The sequence below is a fragment of the Natrix helvetica genome, assembly GCF_964273705.1.
Source record: "Natrix helvetica genome assembly, chromosome: 5".
In the NCBI taxonomy this organism is placed as follows: domain Eukaryota; kingdom Metazoa; phylum Chordata; class Lepidosauria; order Squamata; family Natricidae; genus Natrix; species Natrix helvetica.
Window position 1 is genome coordinate 82,606,782 of NC_138551.1, and position 16,059 is coordinate 82,622,840.

Here is a 16,059-nt window from a genome sequence, read left to right on the forward strand (position 1 = left end):
TTTTTGTGTGAGTTCAACTGCCCCAGGGGGTTAGAGGTGATGCTAAATACCTCTGTGTGGCAGATCATCTCTCTTCAAAGCCTAGATTAAGCCAATGTCACTATCATGGTTGTGTAAAGTGCCTCCTCAAGGAAGGGTTTAACTCCCTTGCAGCTCCCTAATGCTTTTTATTGGTCCAGAATGGTAGACACTGAGATAAGTATTACATTTAATCCCATTTATTGCCAGAGCTCTCTTTTAATTATATGAATATTTATTCAAGTTTGGACTTCCAGAACTAAGTGGCAATTCTGAAAGTTGAGTCTAACATATAAAAGAGGACTAAGTTTGGGGAGGATTCTGTGGAAAGACTTGGTTTTAAGAGGAGAACATGAACTGCTAAGGTTGATTCTATGCTTACGTATTTTTTGGAGTATAGGACACACCTCCCCCCCCCCAAAGAGGGTGAAAATTTGGGTGTGTCTTATACACCAAATGTAGCCCCACCCACCCCCACCAAAAACATGGGCAAAAACATGAGGCATGGAGGCAGTGATGGTCTGTGGCAATCCCTGCAGCCTGGAACAGCTGATTGGGGATATTCTGGCAGTCCGATCTACCCGCCAATCAGCTGTGCTGAATCAGGCTGCAATGAGTGCTGAAGCTGACCTGGCTGTTCAGAGTTTGCAGCAGCAATCACATCCAGAAAGCCCAGTAACTGATTTAACAGGAATAATAACAACAACAATAACAACAATAACAATAACAACAATAATAACAATAACAACAATAACAACAACAATAATAATAATACGGACTGTGATATCAGTGAACAAAGGCTAATGGACCAACAACGTGTAATTCTGAGCCACAAATTTTTCACTACAGCAAAATTAACAGGAATCGAAGAGAAAGCAAATAATGGTCTGAGTATACCAACAAAGAAGAGTAACATCAAGAATGATTTGCAGACTCAAAAGCTAACTGAGGAAGAAAGGGAGGAAGAGGCTGCTGAAATGGATGAAGATAAAGAACAAGGAAGCACTGAAGAGCAAGCACCAACAGATAGCGCTCAATTAGATGAGAAAATAAAGCATCAAATGGAAGATGCTGAAAGAACATGTTTGCCAAAGCTGAACCAAGTGAACTGGAAAGAATTGAGAAATGTACTAAAAAAGGTCAATGAGGCTGTGCAAACCATTAAAACCAATACATTAGCTGAAACAAACCAGCTGATGTATGCAGCAGCTTTCTTAACCACCAAAGAATTGAGGTTGAAAATACAAAGGAACCAAAGAGGCAAGAAGGGGAAATCTAAGTGGAAAATCCGGTTGGAATCGAAGATCAAAAAAATTCATGGAGACTTGAGCAACTTGAACAACTTAAGGCAAGGTCAGCTAAAGAACAAGCAGGTCAAAAGCAACCTGGAAGCAAGATACGATTTGGAGAATAAGGAGATTGCGGTAGTAATTGAAGAGCTGAAGCAGAGGGTTCTTGCCATTGCTGAAAAGATTAAACAGTATGAAAATTGGGTAATTCAGTTCAAGGAAAATTCACAGTTCAGAGCAAATCAGCACCAGTTTTATAAGAGCTTAGAAAGTGGAGATGGAATAACAATAAATGAAATCCTAATAAAGAGAAAGCTCTGAAATTCTGGAAGAATTTGTGGGAAAACAACAAGAAGCACAACAGAAATGCAAAATGGATCAAGCAGGTTGAGGATTCTATTAAAGTGCATAAAATGGAAGATGTGAAAATAACAAAAGAAATGGTGCAAAGGCAGTCAAAAAAAGTGAAGAATTGGAGTGCACCTGGACCAGAGGAGCTACATGGTTTCTGGCTAAAGGCACTTACAAGTATGCACGAAAGTTTGGCAGCCCAAATGAACCAGATCTTAAAAGCATCTGAAAATGATGAATGGGTGACAACTGGAAGGACATTTTTGATCCAAAAAGATAAAGAAAAAGGAAAGGACCCTGGAAACTATAGGCCAGTGATGGCGAACCTTTTTTGGCTCACGTGCCACAAGTGGGGAGAGCGCAGGGGGGGTCGTGTGCTGGCGTGCCACACCCATAATGCAATGCGGGGAGGCAGGGGAAAAGAGCCTCCCCCGCTTCCCCGGAGGCCCTCTGGAGGCTTCAGGGACCTTCCAGACGCTTCCCTGACATCTTTGGAGCGCTTAAAACGACCCTCCGAGCAAACTAGAAGTCACGTCCGATTTGCTCGGAGGGTGGTTTTAAGCGTTCCGAAGGCTTCAGGGAAGCCTCCGGACGGTCCCTGAAGCCTCCGGGGGGGCGGGGAGGCTCTTTTCACCCTCCCCAGGCTCCTATAAAGCCTCTGGAGCCTGGGAAGGGCGAAAAATGGCTTTTAAAAACGGTGAACTCAGCTGGCCAGCGTGCGCATGCGCGCTGGCCAGCTGATAGGGCAGTGCCTCGCGTGCCCTGACAAATGGCTCCACGTGCCACCTGTGGCACGCGTGCCATAGGTTCGCCATCACTGCTATAGGCCAATCACCTGTTTGCCAACAACATACAAGCTCCTTACTGGTATCATTGCAAACCAAATTTATGGATACTTGGAAAGAAATGACTTGCTTCCTATGGAACAGAAAGGATGCTGCAAAAATTCAAGAGGAACAAAGGACCAACTGCTGATTGACAAGCTAATCCTAAAGAATTCAAAGAAAAGACAAACCAAGCCGTTTATGGCTTGGATAGACTATACGAAAGTGTTTGATTCAGTTCCCCACAGCTGGATCAAGAAATGCCTGAAAATCTTTGGCATTAGCAGCAACATACAAAAATTCATGGAAACTTCAATGAACCTCTGGAAAACGAAGCTTATGGCTAATGGAGAAGAACTGGGTGAAGTTGAAATTAAACAGGGCATTTTCCAGTGTGATTCCCTTTCACCTCTACTTTTTATAGTTTCAATGCTACCACTGACAACCATTTTGAAGAAGGTGAACTGTGGATACAAACTTGCAAAGAAAGGACTGAAAATTTCACACTTGATGTCCAATGGATGATTTGAAGCTGTTTGGTAAAACAAAAGCTGAACTGAATTTATTAATTGAAAGCACAAAAGAATTTAGCCAAGACATTGGTATGCAGTTTGGAATTGACAAATGTGCAACAATGGCAACCAAGGCAGGCAAGGTCCTAGAAGATGATGGAATACAACTTGAGAATGAAGAAATTATAAAGGCAGTAAAACCAGAAGAAGGCTACAAGTACTTGGGGATTTTAGAGACCTCTGAGTTAATGCATAATAAAGTCAAGGAATTAACCTCAGCCAAGTACATTCGACGAATTCGCAAGATATTAAAGTCCAAACTGAGTGGAGGAAACATCATAAAAGCCGTAAATACCTGGGCTATACCTGTAATTCGATACTCTGCAGGAATAATTGACTGGACCCAGATGGAGTTGGACAATTTGGACAGAAAAACAAGGAAGCTTATGACAGTGAATCATGCTTTGCACCCTAAAAGTGATGTTGACCGATTGTATCTACCAAGAGCAGAAGGTGGTCGAGGACTCCTACAAGTTAAGCAGACTGTGGAAGAAGAAAGACACACTTGAATGAATACATCCAGAAAAGCTAAGAACCAATGATTAAGGAAGTAAATAAAGGAAGCCTTTTGAAGACAACTAAGTTAAAAGCTGAATATAAGAAAGAAGTAATTGAAAAGCGAGCTGAAAATTGGAAAAGCAAAGCTATGCATGGCCAATACTTGAAAAGTATTGAAGGCAAAGCTGACCAAAAACTAACTTGGAACTGGTTAAGATCAAGAGTACTGAAAAAAGAAAAAGAAGACTTTATTTTGGCAGCTCAAGAATAAGCCTTAGCCACAAACTGCATGAAGGCAAAAATTCAACATGTTACCATCAACAGCAAATGTCGCCTCTGTAAAGAGAAAGATGAGACAGTCGACCATTTGATCAGTGGGTGCAGCAAAATTTCACAAGCTGACTACCTACAGTGCCATGACTGCGTTGCTAAGATTATTCACTGGAAATTGTGCCAAAAGTTTGGATTTGAGTACAGCAAAAACCACTGGGACCATCAGGTTGAGAAGGTTTTAGAGAATGAGAAAGGCAAAATCTTGTGGGACTTCAGAATCCAGACTGACAGGCACTTGGCCTACAACACACCTGACATAACAATAATTGAAAAGAAAAAAGTATGGTTCATTGACATTGCAATACCTGGTGATGCACGAATTGAAGATAAACAGCAAGAAAAAATCACAAAATACTGGGACTTGAAAATTGAGGTTGAGCGACTGTGGAAAAAGAAATCATGTGTTGTCCCAATTGTAATTGGAGCCCTTGGAGCAATACCTAAAGGGCTACCTCACTATTTGAAAATTCTAAATTTACCTGACTTGAACATTCTGACTCTACAAAAAAACACCCTACTTGGAACAACTTATATCCTCCAACGTTACCTTAACAGTTCCTAGGTCCTTGGTTAGGACTTGAGTTGTTGAGCTACCAACCAGCCCCAAAGGCTGTAAATCTCACCAAAGATTAACCACATAACAACAACAACAACAACAATAATGATATACAATACATTGCCAAAAGCAGGTTTTCCAAAGTAGCAGTAAATACAAGCAAAACACAAGCAGTTTCACTTTCACTTCTCAGCTAAGCCAGTCTCCTTCCTGTCTCCTTGTTGCTCATATAGCAAATTTCAGAGTCCAAATAGCCCTCATTGGCTGACTTAGTTGCTATGCCTATTCATTGGCTAACCTTGTTACCATGTGTCAGCTGAATACCATGGATGCTGGTAGGTAGAAGCAGAATTTTTCTTATTATTATTTTCCTCCCCATAAACTAAGGTGCGTCTTATACTTTGCAGTGTCTTATACTCCGAAAAATATGGTACATTGTCTGCTTGTGTGCGCGAGCCAGAGTTTGTGTCTTTTGTTAGTAGAACTGATCAGGTTTCTCTGGAAGAAGCACTGAAGGCACTTTAGCCACCACTCCGGAGAAACGGTGTAGCAAGGGCAATGTAAATGAAAGAAGTCTCGTGGCCTAAAGCTGTTAGAAATGATAGGTTACAGCCTGCTGGCTGAGTGAATTCTTGGAGTTGAAGTCTGCACAGCTTAAACTTGTTAGAGGTTGAGGAATACTGCATTAGAGGAAAAGGTTGAAGCCAAAGAGACTTTAGAATCAACTCGGCTGCAAAGCTGATGCTAGTTTTACAAGTAGCATGCCAAAATATAAAGAAAAATTGACTTACAACTGGCAAAGCACAACAATATTTTCCAAACAATTTTCTAATTTGTTAATATTATAAATAAGGTATAAAACCAAATAGAAAAAATGATAATGATATGAAACATTACATTTGATGCTGAGTGAACGTCTAACTGTCTCCACAAATTATGTTTTTTTCCTTAAGTCTGACTGGCAAAGGAAATCTAATAACATATAATAGAAATGGTAATTAAGGCTTCACATTTTCATTTACAGATACAATCAGCCTTCCAAATACTCTTAATTATTTGCAATATAAAAGTAAATGCAGTTCTTCCTCTAAGCAAATGCAATTCCCAGAGTTGATCATAATAGTCTGTTATGACATCAAGAATGAAATGAGATATACACTAAACTAATTTACTTTAGACTTGATTTACAGACCTAGCGCTTTGTTTAGATCACATGCTGGTATTTGTTCAAATATCAATAAAGCTTTCGGGTACATGCTTATGAACATAATGTCTCCTTGGAATAAACTCTCTTGAGTACATTGCAAATGGTTTGTGACAAGATGTTCTATCAGCATTTGGATAAAAATGCATATGCTTATCTGTCAGCCCCATTTTCAAATTAGCAGTCTACCGAAGTTTCACAGGACCCAGGAAGTTTTGCTACCTCTGAAAGGAGGAAGAAGCCACAGAACAAAGAAAACAGTGTTTTCTATTCGTTTCTCTCCCACTGCTTTTTACCATACCAGAGGTGGGTTCCTACCAGTTTGGACTGGTTTGGTCGAGAAGGTAGTAACTCGGCCTGCCATGCACCTGAACTGGTTCTCTCAGCGGCGCCATAGACACCACCATCTTGTTTTTTGCTTCTGGACATGCGCAGAAGCATTTTTTTTAGTGCTGCTCATGTGCATAACGCATCCCTGAGCAAAGCAGCAGTAGCAGCAGCCAGAACCCACCTCTGTACCACACATGTGCCACAGAGGTGACTTTCTGCTGGTTCATCCTGGATCTGGCGAACTGGTAGTGGTGGTGGCTGGAGGCTCTGTTCACCCACCCAGACGCTTCTGCATCACACGGACGTGCTAACTGGTAATAAAAGAAATTGAAACCCACTACTTACGTGCCTGTAAGCAATTACTACGTGAGAATGTATTTATTCAGTGCAGGGCAACTACATGACAAAGAGCTTCCAAGACTGACTCATTCATAAGCAAGCTCCACGTTCCAGACTGAAAAACTGGCATGACAAATGGATACCTTTCTTTTGTCCTACGGCCTCCATCGTGGAGTTGACCTTTCGAGAAGTGCAAAGGCCATTTAAAAAAAATGTAGCAAAAGTAGCGAGAGTCAGTTGCTGACCAGCTGAAAGTTCATTGCCCAAGATGGATGGAATGAACATTTGGATATTATCTTGTTTCCAATTTAAGAATGGAATGGAATAAAATGAAATAGGAATAGGAGCAGGAGAGGAGCAGGAGCAGGAGTAGGAGCAGGGGCAGGGGAGAACAAAACAGGACTAGACTAGACCAGAATAGAATAGAGTTAATAGGAATATGAATAGGAATAAGACTAGACTAGACTAGACTAGAATGGAATTAATAGGAATAGGAATAGGAATAGGAATAGGAATAGGAATAAGAATAAGAATAGAATGGAATGGAATGGAATGGAATGGAATAGAATAGAATAGAATTAATAGGAATAAGAATAGGAATAAATTAGAATAGAATAGAATAGAATTAACAGGAATAAGAATAGGAATAGATTAGACTAGACTAGAATAGACTAGAATAGACTAGAATAGAATATAATAGAATAGAATTAATAGGAATAGGAACAGAACAGAATAGAATAGAAGAATAGAATAGAATAGATTTATTGGCCAAGTGTGATTGGACACACAAGGAATTTATCCCCGGTGCATAAGCTCTCAGTTTACATGCAAACAACAAAGTAATATAATCATGAGATACCAAGAGGAGAAGGTAATAGAAAAGATGGGAAGGTTAATGGTAATACAGCCAGACGGCATGGGTAAATATCCTTTGACATAAGACAGTACTGTGGCAATTCAGCAGAGTGATGGCACGAAGGGAAAAAAACCTGACTGTGTGTCTTGTTGTTTTAGCATGCAATGCCCTACAGTGGTGTCCGGGGGGAAGGAGTTGAAATGGTTTATGTCCAGGATGTGAGGGACTATAGATATTTTCTCAGTCGTCTTTCTCACCTGTGCAGTATAGGATAGGCTTGTTGCAGTGGTGGGTTCCTACTGGTTCAGACCAATTTGGCCGAACCGGTAGTGGTTTGACAGCCTGGGTCACTGGAACTGGCAGCAACCCAGGCCTGACACGCGTCTGAACTGGTTCTCCTGGCAGTGCCATAGGCACCGCCATCTTGTTTTTGACTTCTGCACATGCGCATAATTTTTTTTATTCAACTGTGAATGCGCGCACAGCCCACCTCAAGCATGTGTGTGTGTACAGTGTGGCCATAAGTGAACTGGCAGTAGTCCCTGCCGGGACCCACCCCTGGCTTGTTGCCTAAAGCAAGAGTGAAAAACATATGAGAAACCTGTCCATATACCAAACGAATGACCCATTGGGATCCCCATATCAAAACAACTCACTTTATGTGCGGCCAGAACCTGAAAATAACATTTAACACAGCATAGTATTTAAACAAAATGGTTCATTTGAGATCTGCATATGTGGGACTGATTGGGGTAGATTGTAAGGGTGACACCAGAATATAATTTTATGTCGTATTATTCTATTTATATATTTATGTATTAAATTATATTGTATCTTAGCCTATAATTATTATATTTTACCTTACTCTTATTTTAAATTGTTTGTATAAGATTTTATTTGTGATATGTGTTTGAACCTTGTGCTTTGATATGGCCTATAGGCTAATCAATAAAACTATCATATCATATGAGAAACCTTATGAATCTAATTTGGCCTGACAAACTAACTGTCCAATAATGTATGGATTGTGATGAAAGTTAGGGCTATACTATTTAGGCTGCAAACATCTGAAGCAGCAGCATAAAGGTATTGCTTTTTGCATGGTATCCCTATTCAAAGGGTTTTCTGATCTTTAGTCCTTGCAAAACGGATATCAGTTCATTCAATACAGAATTCACACTTTCATTGGTAAAGCTGCTTTCCCAAAAGTAACTAATTCATTCTACTATGCAATTATATTTGTTTGATTTTGACTTAAGTTGCATGATCTCAAAGTACAGCACTCGGCACACCATGGCTCATGACTTAGGGTGCCTTGTAAATGCAATCAATTCAAATACATATATACATAAATGGCTCTCTCTGTGTGTGTGTGTATGTTCCAGCATAACTCTGGAACACCTCGAGCAATTTCAATCAAACTTGATATACAGATGACGTACCCTCTGGAAAAAAATACTGTGGGGTAAGACACTCATAATCCCCCCCCCCATGCGTATGTTCTGTTAAGATACAGCCTGTTGTGCCTTAAAATGGTTTCTACTGTACTGCTGTAAAATGGCTTCTACTGTACACCACAGTGGAGTTACCATGGTAATGGCTTCACAGAACTCCACAAGGGGGCTCCCTCTGGTAAGGGGGAAAATCCAACATTAGAAATTACGTTTGGTCCTAACATTTCCCCCTTAAAAATAAATACCCAGGCAACGCTGGGTTATCAGCTAGTCCATGATAAAGCAAGGTTACATATATCCATTTAGAGGCTTTGCTCCTTGTCTCATCGTTCTCATGCTTTTTTTTTTGGGGGGGGGGCTCTTCATTCTCTGATGCAAGTACAGCTTCAGGGCATTCTCTTCTCTGCAGTGCCTGTCTTATCCCCCCCCCCAAACATTCAAGAAAGGAAAAAAAGGAAAATAGATTGGTGCCGCTCAGCGCTTCTGATCACTGAAAGCTCCATTCAGCAGAGCAGAATCCCTGCTGCGTTTCAACTGTTGATTGCCTCCAACTCAAGTGAAGGGGCAGGACAAGTCAGCAGCAGGAACATAAAAAAATGGTGCATGAAAGAAAGGAAAAGAGATTAGGGAGGATTTTCTATTCTACAGTGTAAACAATATCTTTTTTTTTTTTGAAGTTGTAGACATTGGGACAATGGTAGGTGCCCCGGCTTATATTGATGGACCATGAGGATCAATGAAGGAAAGAAAGTTCAAGGGCATTCATGTTGATTGCTGGTCCATTGGCAGCAGGTTGCCCTTTGTTGTCAGACTCAGCATTGACAAAAGCAGTCTGTGGTCAATTGAACATGTTTTCAAAGTAGTGCACAGCCTGGGGAAGCTTTCGGGGCAATCAAACCACATTACCAGATCTAATCTGAGACTGGTGACAGGACATTGCAGGCAACTGCTGCCTCTTGACCTACACTAATTCTCCATTCTTGTTAAATCTGGATTGTTGCACAAAGAAAGACTCTGTTCCCACTTCCTGAGGCCTCTGATTCAAGACCAACTACTCCAAATCTCCGTTCGCTGGAAACTTTACTACCTGGAATTATTGATTGCATCACACAAAGGGAGTGGCATTGTGGAAGGGAGTTAGCTACCAGAAGGTCTCAGGTCCTGAAATCACTTGCTACATAATGAGCAAACTGCCTTTGAAATCTCAACTAAACAACCTAATGGTTTTACAACAACCTAAAGGTTCCCCTCGCAAATGTGCTAGTAGTTCCCGACTCTAGGGGGCGGTGTTCATCTCCATTTCAAAGCCGAAGAGCCAGTGTTGTCTGAAGACATCTCCGTGGTCATGTGGCCAGCATGATTAAACACCGAAGGCGCACGGAACACTATTACCTTCCCACCAAAGGTGGTTCCTATTTTTCTACTTGCATTTTTACATACTTTCGAACTGCTAGGTTGGCAGAAGCTGGGACAAGTAATGGGAGTTCACTCCATTATGCAGCTCTAGGAATTCAAACTGCCAAACTGCCGACCTTTCTGATCAACAAGCTCAGCGTCTTATCCACTGAGCCACCACATCCCATTAGTATTACATAGATAGAGAAGGTTGGGTGACACAATATATGTGCGAAGGGCACTAGATTTGCCTTTGTTGTACTGCAGTCTCCAGTTTTCTTATATAATTGTAATGTGTTCCCACATTAGTAAGCTCATCGGGTTGATTTAGAGATCACGTAGAAGTGAACTGAAAGAATTGCTTTCACAAGTAGTCTCATGGTCTTTACTAATAATGCACCATTTAAAGCACAATCAAACAAATGCCAGTGTTCATCTGGGATTTTAAGCATGTCACAAACTGCAGCTTTAAAGTAAATGAAGGATTTCCTGTGTATATTTATTTAGCAGTCAGATAGTCTAGGTAGTTTCTTAACTGATTAATCTTATAACCATGTCAATCAATCTCTATTACAGTCACAGACCAGCACAAAAGTTAAACCTTAAAATAAAATAGAACAGGACTGAAAGGAACAGGACAGGATAGAGCATAGTACTCTGTTTTCCCGAAAATAAGACATCCCTGGATAACAAGCTCGATCGGGCTTTTGAGCACATGTGCTAAAATAAGCCCTCCCAAAAAATATTGCAACACAGCAGCAGCCATGAGGTGACCACGCTCACCTCCTCCTGCACCTCAAAAATAATAAGACCTCCCCAAAAATAAGGCCAAGCGCTTATCTTGGGGGTCAAAAGAAAATAAGACCCTGTCTTATTTTCAGGGAAACACGGTAATATAGTACAATTGATGGTGAAATCATGAAGGTGACTGAGGTCTGCCTAATTTTACAGACAGCATAGCAAAACTTAGTTACATTCAGAGAAACTGTATCGTACCAATCGAATAATTGCACCTGTACAAAAAAGAGATTGGAATTTCTGGAGTGTATAATCATAAAACAAGCCTGTGAGTGCTTATGGGGGAGGAGGCAATGCAACGGGACATGAGCTGTCGTTTCAATGGCCCCTTTTCCATAGCGACACAGTCTCAGCTCATATGCAACTTTTAACATATCAGCCTTCCAGAATTGCTGTAGGCAAAGCATTGCATTGAGTTAATGTCCTCTGAATTTGAGAGACACTTATATAATATAAATATCTTGCTGGTTTGTGGAGGTGGGCCCGTCTGCTCAAGAAAATGTTCTGGGGTACATCAGAAAAGTCCAACCATATAAAATAAAAGAAAGACAAAAGTCAAATACAAGAGCTAATTCTAGGATAAAACAGATAAAAGAAAACAGGATAAAAGACACACCTTCAGTTAAATACATCGGCTTTACGGGGAAACCTCAATTATGTTTGATGTAATGGGTTCGTAGCTGAACTGCCTTAACTATAAACGTAGCAGTTATGCTCACAATGTATACATTAGAGCCCAGGAGGAAATAGGATAATCTGTGATTCATATCCCAGTGGGATGTTCTTTCAAGTAGGCATTTAAAGGCCATCTGAACCCATGTGGTTCCCTCAAGGTGTATATACACACTGTTCTGGCCTACTTGATGCATTCCAGATGTGGCTGGGCACTTAATGGGAAAGAGAAGGAGAGTGTAAAAATAACTGTACCGACTATTTCATGTACCCCCATGTAGAACTATCACAATGGAATGCACTGTAAACCACGCAATGTTTTTTTTAAAGCTTACAAAAGTTTATACCCATTAGAATAGAATAGAATAGAATAACCGAGTTGGAAGGGACTTTGAGGTCTTCTAGTCCAACCCCCTGCCTAGGCAGGAAACCCTACACCACTTCAGACAAATGGATATCCAACATCTTCTTAAAAATCTCCAGTGTTGGGGCATTCACAACTTCTGGAGGCAAGCTGTTCCACAGATTAATTGTTCTAACTGTCAGGAAATTTCTCCTCAGTTCTAAGTTGCTTCTCTCCTTGATTAGTTTCCACCCATTGCTTCTTGTTCTGTCCTCAGGTGCCTTGGAGAATAGTTTGACTCACTCTTCTTTGTGGCAACCCCTGAGATAATTGGAACACTGCTATCATGTCTCCCCTACTCCTTCTTTTCATTAAACTAGACATACCCAGTTCCTGCAACCGTTCCTCATATGTTTTAGCCTCCAGTCCCTTAATCATCTTTGTTGCTCTTCTCTGCTTTCTTTCTAGAGTCTCCACATCTTTTTTACATTGTGTTTACCAAAACTGAATGCAGTATGCATTATTATTTGTACCACTGTTACTAACCAGCCATAAAGAAAACCTAGTTTGGAAAACTAGCACTAAAGTGGAATAAGTTAAGCTTCATTTTAATGAGGTGGAACTGTCTTTCTCCTTTAAATAAAAGAGAAGCTGCTCTCCACAGAGATGGGGGCAGCTTTGAGCAATGTATCCAACATTTTTAATAGAAGCATCAGATATATGTGTCCATATAAGACACACACCCAGCGGTGACTTCCTTTATGCATCAGGCTTTGCAATCAATAACTAAAATACAAAACATCAACAATGTCATCTTCCTTTCTTTGGAAAAATAACAGATCCTGCTTCATGATGGTAATATTGGGTTAAGACAGAAAAAAGCAGACCTGCTTGAAATGTTCCTTTCTTATCTCCTCTTATTGTCCCTGGACTTTGTCTGAAACAATGATTCAAAACCGGCATGATTTTCGATTACCAACTGCAAAGCACAGTAGCTCTGTATTTAGGTAGCTGGGCAAAGGCTTTGAGTCTGTGAGGGGTTTTGGAGGTTGTAGTTGCTTCAGTTCTTCAGGAGGTGCTGCATTTGTGCGGCAAACTTTATGAAGTGTTACATTTAAATGCTTTCTTCAGCCTTTTGGTGTTTTTTTTAAACATAACACAATGCACACACCTTGCTTCCTGAGACAAGACTGCAAAACACATATATGGTTCTGGACATAGGAACAGTAGAATGAAGCTACAAAAATTTCAGCAATGTGTTCTCTTCCCAGTTGCTAGGTGGGCGTGGCCATGGTGAGTGTGGCCTAGTCAGCCTCCTGCACCATGGGGGGGGGGTTTGCCTTCCCCAGGCTGCCAGAGGTTTCCCTCGAGCCTCTGGGAGGGCAAAAACTGCCTCTCTTGGGTTCTGGAGACTCTCCGGAGGCTGGAAAAGGGACTGTTTTCAGCCTTCTGGAATTTCCAAGAGGCCCATTCCCCCCCTTCCTGAGCTTCCACATGGGCCCTGCACTTACCTCATGTCCAAAACAGGCTGTGTGGAGACTCCTGGAAGGCGAGGGGAGAGTGGGAGGGGCAGAGTTGGAGGAGCGGGGCCAGCCAGAGATGGGATTTGGAGGTTCTCTGAACCAGCCATAACGTTAGCTACGAATTCTCCCGAACCCGGGTGAACCCATAGCAGCCCACCCCTGGGATGAGGCTATTTTGAACCTTGTTCCATATACTCTGAACATATGCCTTAGGATACATATCATATGCCTTAGGATACAGAACATATGCCTTAGGATACAGATCATGAACGATCATGATCTGTATCCTAAGGCATAGAGGCTCAGTATAATTGATATTTGGATATAAATAATGTATGCATGAACAAAAGTGATTTTGAAAACCAATGAAATAAACTATTCATGTACTCAAGAGTGCCAGGATGACCTCACAGATGGTTTTCATTTAATAATGTAATGGAATTAAATCATTGTGGCTTTAAAGGAGTTATAACAACATATAAAACAGATCAAGTTTACAACTTCAAGGCTGCCCCTGGATTAAGATTGAAGCATCCCATCTCTTGAACCAATTATTAAGACTTTGGAGAGAGCAAACCTTCAACAGATAAAGAATGCTGATGGCATGGTCTTTTAAATATACTTGAGAGAGAAAAGTAAGTAGATTAAAATTATGCATTGGAATTTTCATTAACACGCAGTATCGTGGGAAAGACATTTATTTATTTGTATTTATGTATTTTAAGGCCATTCAGCTCTGCAGTTTTTTCATTTACATTCTGATCATGAACAAACTGGCATCTGTTCTAATCATTGCTTCTCTGCTCTTTCATTATTACTTGTCTGCTGTTGATTATTCTCTTATTTTTTTGGCCAGGTCCTCAGCCTTGCGATCATCACATTAGGCATTATGGTGTATATGAAGTCACATAACAGATTAACAGAGTTGGAAGGGACCTTGTAGGTCATCTAGTCCAACCCCCTCACACACAAGCTGAAGCCTAACTCTGTACCATCCCAGACAGATGGCAGTCCAGTCTCTTCTTGGAAGCTTCCAGTAATGAAGCTCCCATAACTTCTGAAGGCAACTTCTGTTTCATGGGTTGATTGCTCTCATTATCAGACAATTTCTCCTTATTTCTAGGTCAAATTTCTTCTAATAATGAATTTCCATCCATTATTCTTTATATGGCCTTCCAGTGCTTTGGAAAATAGGTTGACCCCTCCTCTCTGTCCATGACTTATTTCTTAAAATTCAGAATATAAAGTTCCACCATAGCAGATTTTATTTCCATATCACAGTTTTTCTTTTTCTTGGTAAAGGATGACCACTCTCCCTCCCTCTCCCTCCCTCTCTCCCTCCCTCCCCCTCCCCTCCCCCTCCCTCCCTCCAGTGGAACAGGTTGCCTTCAGAAGTAGTGGATGCTCCAATCACTGGAGCATCCACTAATCACTTTTTAGAAGAGATTGGACAGCCACTTGTCTGAAATGGTACTATAGAGTCTTCTGCTTGAGCCGGGGGCTGGACTAGAAGACCTCCAAGGTTCCTTCCAGCTGTATTATTCTGTAAATGTAAATATCAATGAGAACAATGCACAGTCAAAACACATTTGAGGAATTTGTATTAAAAATGCATAAAACATTGTGTGCCTTTGACCGCTGTGTAGAAAAAGATGATATGTGAGATGTTATACAAAACCATCCCATATATAAATGAAGCATCTGGATGAATAGAAACATGCAGAATCTATCTCAGATTTTTCAGGCATTTTTTTTAAACAATGCAATAATACATAATGTAAACAATGCATTTTTTAAACAATGCAATAATACATAATGTAACTGATGAATGCATATGTGATGTTTATGAGACATATTTACAAGGCAAAATGTACAGCAATCTGTAAAGAACTCTGCTAAAAGCATCCCACCCTTAATACCATTTGAAAGATAAAACACTGTACCTGCTAAAATAATAATTTCAACACTCCTGCTGATAATTTATCTGAATTTCAACAGCTAATTGTAGATATCATGAAAAAAAGCAATACATTTATTAGGAATTGGCTTTATTATTGACTTCTTGCTACCTGGGAAGATGGAAAACTGCTGCTGGTACTATAATTGGCTACTTAATGTACCAAAATTATATGATTTGGGGCACTTCAAACAAGAGGGAATTTCAGTTTTTACACTGCTTTAGACAAATAAGTATCTTAATCTGATCCCAGTCAAAAATAAAGTTGAGAAATGTGATTTACACAATTGATCTGAAGACTGAGAGAGACTTCACTGTATTATTATCTGGCTTAGTGGCAATCTGATCCTACAGCCACAATTTGAATATGTACATAAGTCCCATGACATAAAACCTTTGCTAGACCAATTCTCGAATACAGCTCATCTGCTTGGAATCCACACTGTATATTGGACATTAATACGATTGAGCGGGTCCAGAGGTACTTCACGAGAAGAGTACTCCACTCCTCTGCTCACAATAGAAGTTCCTATGTCACCAAGCTTGAAATTTTGGGCTTGGACAATCTGGAAATGTGCCGCCTGTGGTATGATCCAAGCACAGTACACAAAATTGTATGTTACAACATCTTACCTGTCAACGACTTCTTCAACCTCAATAATATACGGGCAAACAATCGATACAAACTCAAAGTAAACTGTTCCAAACTCGGTTGAAGAAAATACGACTTCAACAACAGAGTGGTCA